Raw genomic sequence first — 6,138 nt, forward strand, 5'->3', positions numbered from 1 at the left:
GGAGAGCTGTCACACAAGATAACGAGTTTCTATGGTATAGAGAATTCATTTTTGCTCCCTCTACAATATTGTTTGCCTACGTACTACTACATACATGTGGAATTAAGTTGAAAAGAAATATATACCTTTTTTAAGGAGATGGCAAAATCTATGTTTTTACTGGATATACCTCCCACCTATAGAGCATACAATGCCAAAACACAGCTGAATAAATAAAGGATTCCAATACAAAAATACACCCTCATGGACTCAAACATACATTCCTGATATGCAACCACTGGTACAAAATCTACTCATGTGTATTTCTGCTGATTTTACCCACTGAACAGCCCACTGCCTCACTGCGAGTTGAGACTTTTCACTCCTGCTACCATTCTGCAAAAGAACATATTCCAGAAACTGTTGCCACATGGCTGCCTTCCCAGTTCCCTACTGCTCAGCTTGGTATTGGACGATGCCACATGTATCTGTCATAGTCAGTTCCCCACTAGAAATACTTCTTAATATGAAGGGTGTCAGGAGTAAATTAAATCATGGTAAATGCTCTTTATGTGTGTGATGTATTTATGTGTGCCTGTGCTTGCAAGTGCCAAGGATAGTTTTTTAACATCTTTTTTTTTTTTGGACTAACACTGAAAACCCATCTCTATCCCATGTATTCCTGGAGCACCATCAACCTTAACAATTGCATTCACCACCTTTCAGGGCATGAGTGTAATCCAGGCTGGGTTTCTCTCCTTTGGTTCTATGAGCAGGTATACCTCAGAGATACTGTAGGTTTATTCCAGATCGCCATAATAAAGTTAGCATCACAGTAAAGCGAGTCATACTCTTTTAGCTGGTATAGGCTCCTGCCTTGATTCATAAAAAATACAACACCTGTAAACCCAATAAATGAAGCACAACACAAGGGAGGTGCTCCTGTATTCTTTCCAGCTGAGAAGCGTTTCTTTGTGGTTCTCTTGTTCCCCCAGGTGACTTGAGTTAGAATTGTTATCATCATTGCATCTAGAGCAGTGGTTCTCAACCTTGGCTGCACATTAGAATCATCTGGGAATCTTTTTAAAATCCTGATTTCTGGGCCTCATCCTCCGGAAATTCTGTTTCTTTGTTATAGGGTAGGGCCACAACATTAGTAACAAAGAAACAGAATTTCCGGAGGATGAGGCCCAGAAATCAGGATTTTAAAAAGATGCCCAGGTGATCCTAATGTGCAGCCAACGTTGAGAACCACTGATCTAGAGACAATTTACTAGCACTGTACTAGTTGGCTGGTAATCTCAGAGTTCATACTATTTACAGTCTACTTTAATCTTGAAAAGTTCAGAAAATGAACCTTCCAAACATGGAATGTTTAGGTCATCTCACAAAATGGTGGAGTCTTTCTAAAATATTACAGGTATTTTTATGAGACTATAAGCTAATTTTCTAAGTAAAAAAATGTTTTAAAGCCAAAGAGACTGTCTGTTCCAGCTTTTTGTGAAGTGTTGTGCTCAAAAGCACCAGTTAGCAATGAAATATACATCTTACTTTTAGTACTAGATTATAAAAAATATTTGTCCGATTTTAATCCTTTTTGATCTTAGAGATAAAACTTTGCACAGTAAAATTTTACCTCCTGGCTCTTAACCACTTCTTCGATCCTATCATTCTTGACATACAGATAAGAAAAGAACTCCATGTTGATAAGTTTGAAGGCTAAGAAGGGAAAATGAAAAATAGATTGTACAGGCTGAGAACAAATTATGAGTAGTCGGCACCTTAACACAGTGTATTACCAACTAGCATAAAGACAGTTCAACCTTCCTGCGCATAAGCAGACTGTGAGAGATCTCATTCTCATAAAAGAAGATGTGCATTGAAATGGGTATTTCCTCGCCCTGAAATGGACATGCAGCCCAGTTCCATCTGTGCTGCATATACCAGGAGGGGCATCATTGTTTATGGCTGACATCTGTTCTGATTGGCTGATGCTCATAAAAGAGCAGTTGTTAGGTTGTTATAATGTCTTAAAGATCATTCCAGAGCTCTAGCTTGGGACAATCTTGGTGTTGGTCTGGAGTGGGCACTTACGGTTTTTCCCTGCCTGCTTTTCTCTCATATTATGGGCATGCTGCAATTTACACTGATTCTTCTAAGTTTCTATCAACTGATTTTGGAAAAATTACTTTATAAGTCTTTTTTTTTTCCAATTCCAAACTCTCTTTGAGACCCACATCCCAAAAATAAACTGCCTGGAGGAAAGGGAGTAAATGATTATTATTTGTATATCTAGAAGTGAGGCCAGAAATATACTAAAATGTTCAATAAATATGCATTGGAATAATTGGCAGACATCCCAGAGTTATTTTCTTATTTAAAGGAAAATTAAAAAAAAAAACTATGAACTCTAATGTGCATGTAGATAGTACTTTCATAATCTTGCTTTCCTTTTCAGAATCATTTGAAATCCTGGGGAAAAGGTAGATTCTGTCTAAAAACAGTAGGTTAGTATTTTTCTTTCTGCTTTGTTTTAAGACTGTACTCAGGAAAAAATCACGCGGCAAAACTACTTTTCAAAAGCTGACTGAGTTATAAGCCTTGATTGAATTTAAAGAAGTAAACTGAAATATGTGACTTTCTTTTCCCTTACATATAAGGATTTTTTTTTAATTTTGTGGAAGCTTGTTGAATGGTCTTTATTAACAAACAGAACATCCAAGGCCATTACATTCAGGAGGGGTAGGGGCATTGAAGTAACAAAGCTACTTGCTGCTCACAACATATACAGATATAAGCAAGGGGGTATGGCAGGTGAGGGCTCCCTACTCCAGGAAATTCATAAAACCCACAGAAAGAAGTAGGTACGTGATTCACTGGAGTACTCCACACTTGCCAATGAATATGGTAGGTCAGTAGTTCAACATACTATGTTAGAAGTTCTCACACAATTCATTTTACTTTAACCCTGTAAGAGCAGACATCCTGAAAATAGAGTACCTTATTTCATTTCATTATTTAAAGGAAACGGCTCATTTCTTTTTTATTCCTATAATTTATTTTTAAATTAGGAATATTTATCCTCTGCCAACATTCATAGTTCATATGGTAATATGTTTTGAGCATCTGTTTTGATCTAAAAACAAAGTCTAACATTTAAATAGTCATGGCTATTTGAAAAACAATACATTAACAAGGGCAACACCATTAAAGCACACATAAAAAATTCTAATCTTTTCACTTACTGTATTTTGGTCTCAATATTATTTATTGTAATGTATATTAGACCTTTTTTAAATTTACTATCATTATATGATCAAATAATTACTCAATAGTGATAAGAAAACAAATGAAGACTCTAAACTTAAATCCTGGTAGTTGAAAATTAGTTTAATGTTAAAAATAACATTAAAATGAGAAAACTATAAGTTCTAAAATTATGAAGATTGCACCATACTGTTTCTATAGTAGCTGCACCAATTTACATCCCCATTAATAGTGCACGAGGGTTGCCTTTTCCTCACATCCTCACCAACACTTGTCATTTCTTGTGAAAGAACTTATTATTAAGTTGACAAAAGTTATCTACTTTTACAGAAATGAACACATTATAAAAGGTAAACAAATCACAAACATATATATAGTGAGGTCACCCCTCTAACAGATTAAGAAATAGAGCAATACCCAGCACTGAAGCCCTTCTTATGTCTTCTTCTCTTACTTATTTTGTTTCCTGGCCCACATTAATTTATCTACTTTTGAATTCTATGCAAGTAGAATTATACAGATAAAATTTTTTGCATCTGGTTTATTTTATTTTACTTTTACTATCACTCATTTTCTTATTTATTTGCTTGGTCTATCTCCATCTGCCTCTAAAATGTAGGCTCTTTGAGAATCTCATTGCAACATCCCTCTGTCCAGAAAAATACCTGGTCAGTAGTAAGTACTCAATAAATATTTGCATCTTAGACATGAATGTGATGGCAGAGACACACAGTGGATAAACCCTCCCCCCAAATCAGAGTCTGAATTCTGGGCCTCTAGAATAAACAGTGGGAAAGACACAATTGCTCTCTGAAAGTGACAATCTGAATGACTCTCTGGAGGGACTTCCTGCTTCTACTGCCACTTATTTGTTAAAACACCTGCTTTATGGTAATGAACGGAGTTTTAGGCGTAAAATAGGCAGGTTTGGGGAGTTTTAGGAATAAAGAGGGTCCATTGGGGATGAATGCATAGGTGAAAGCTTGGAGCCACCAGAAGAAGTACATTCACAGAGAAAAAACAACAACAAAAAAACAAAAATGGTGCCACAGGATAAGGGGAGAGGAAGGCATACATTCACAGAAGATAAGGAAAAGCCACAGAGCATGGGGAAAAAGGAAACAAACTTTCACAGAGGATAGAGAAATGCCGACAAATGGCAGAAAGAGGAAAACAGATTTTCACAGGAGACAGAGAAATGTTATAAGAGAAGGGGGAGAAACAGAGGGGACACCACGTGGGGTTTGGGCTTTAAGATGATATTCTACAAAAAGAGCGATCAATTAGAAGGGAACATGAAGAAACAAAGAACCACAGCCTTTATAAACCTTAGGAAAAGTGGCTTTGTGGGTTACCCCCTTGGGAGTCTGTATTTGCTTCCAATAAATTTCCACCCTTTTCATCTACCACCTTTTTTGTCCATGGCTTCATTCTTCAAATCTATCTGGACAAGGACCTGGGTAAGAAATCACCCTTGCATCCGGGTCAGGAAAACAACCTGAATCAGTAATGCAATGTTTTATTTATTCTGTCCATTAATAACTAATATTTGAGAACTTTTACAATATTAATGGAGCTTAATCTAAGAGAAGTTCAACTTACAGTTTTCAAAATATTTCAAAACTGGGTATTAATAAGAGATAATTATGGTCAAAATTATTGTGTCAAAACTGTAATAAATGTTTGATGGTAGTGTATATACAATTCAGGTTTTGGTGTAGGTTCTTTGGCGGTAAGACAGAACATCTGATTTACTTCACCAATAGGAATATCTCTTAATGCTGGGATGGCCTCTTCTTGGTATTTCTTCTGCTGATTTTTAGCATAGTTATTGAAGCCAAAATAGGAGCGTAAGAAAAGAACAAAGCCATAAATCGCTCTTTCTGGCAATGGCGATGGTGAATTTTCCACCATTTTCCCTGTGGCTTTGAGACAATGAGGTGTAGGTGGCCCTGGAGCTTGACTCCTTCAAGCACCCACTTGGGCCCCTCCCAATAGGCTTGGCCACTTGGCGAGGAGTCTCCTGCTCAAGCGCTGACCTGGGATCCCCAACAGCGAGAGAGGAGGAGCAGAGCGAGGAGCCCAGGGGCAAGGGCACCTTAGCACAATGTATTACCAACTAGCGTAAAGACAGCTGAGCATAGGAAGACTGTGAGAGATCTCATCCCCATAAAAGAAGATGTACATTGAAATGGACATTTCTCAGCCCTCAGGATGAGCATTCTATCTGCGCTGCAAATGCCAGGAGGGGCATCATTGTTTATGGCTGACATCTGTTCTGATTGGCTGATGCTCATAAAAGAGCAGTTGTTAGGTTGTTATAATGTCTTAAAGATCATTCCAGAGCTCTAGCTTGGGACAATCTTGGTGTTGGTCTGGAGTGGGCACTTACGGTTTTTCCCTGCCTGCTTTTCTCTCATATTATGGGCATGCTGCAATTTACACTGATTCTTCTAAGTTTCCAGCAACTGATTTTGGAAAAATAACTGTATGAGTCTTTCCGCGCCCCCCCCCCTCCCCCCAATTCTGAACTATCTTTGAGACCCACAACCCAAAAATAAACTGCCTGGAGGAAAGGTAGTAAATGATTATTATTTGTATATCTAGAAGTGAGGCCAGAAATATACTAAAATGTTCAATAAATATGCATTAGAATAATTAGCAGCGGACGAGGGGACAGGGTGGCTGGACCAGCATGTGCTCTGCCGCTCACGTGCTGCCTCCTGCGCTGCTGCCTGCAGGTGCTCGCTGCATCTGGTTTATTTTACTAAACATTATATTTGAATGATCTATTCATACTATTGCTTATAAAAGTAATTGGTTCATTTTTACTGCTATATAGTATTCAGTGTTCTGACTCATCAGCAATGTATTTGTCCATTCTCTTGTTGA

The sequence above is a fragment of the Myotis brandtii genome, unplaced genomic scaffold (genome assembly GCF_000412655.1).
Source record: "Myotis brandtii unplaced genomic scaffold, ASM41265v1 scaffold1076, whole genome shotgun sequence".
In the NCBI taxonomy this organism is placed as follows: Eukaryota; Metazoa; Chordata; class Mammalia; order Chiroptera; family Vespertilionidae; genus Myotis; species Myotis brandtii.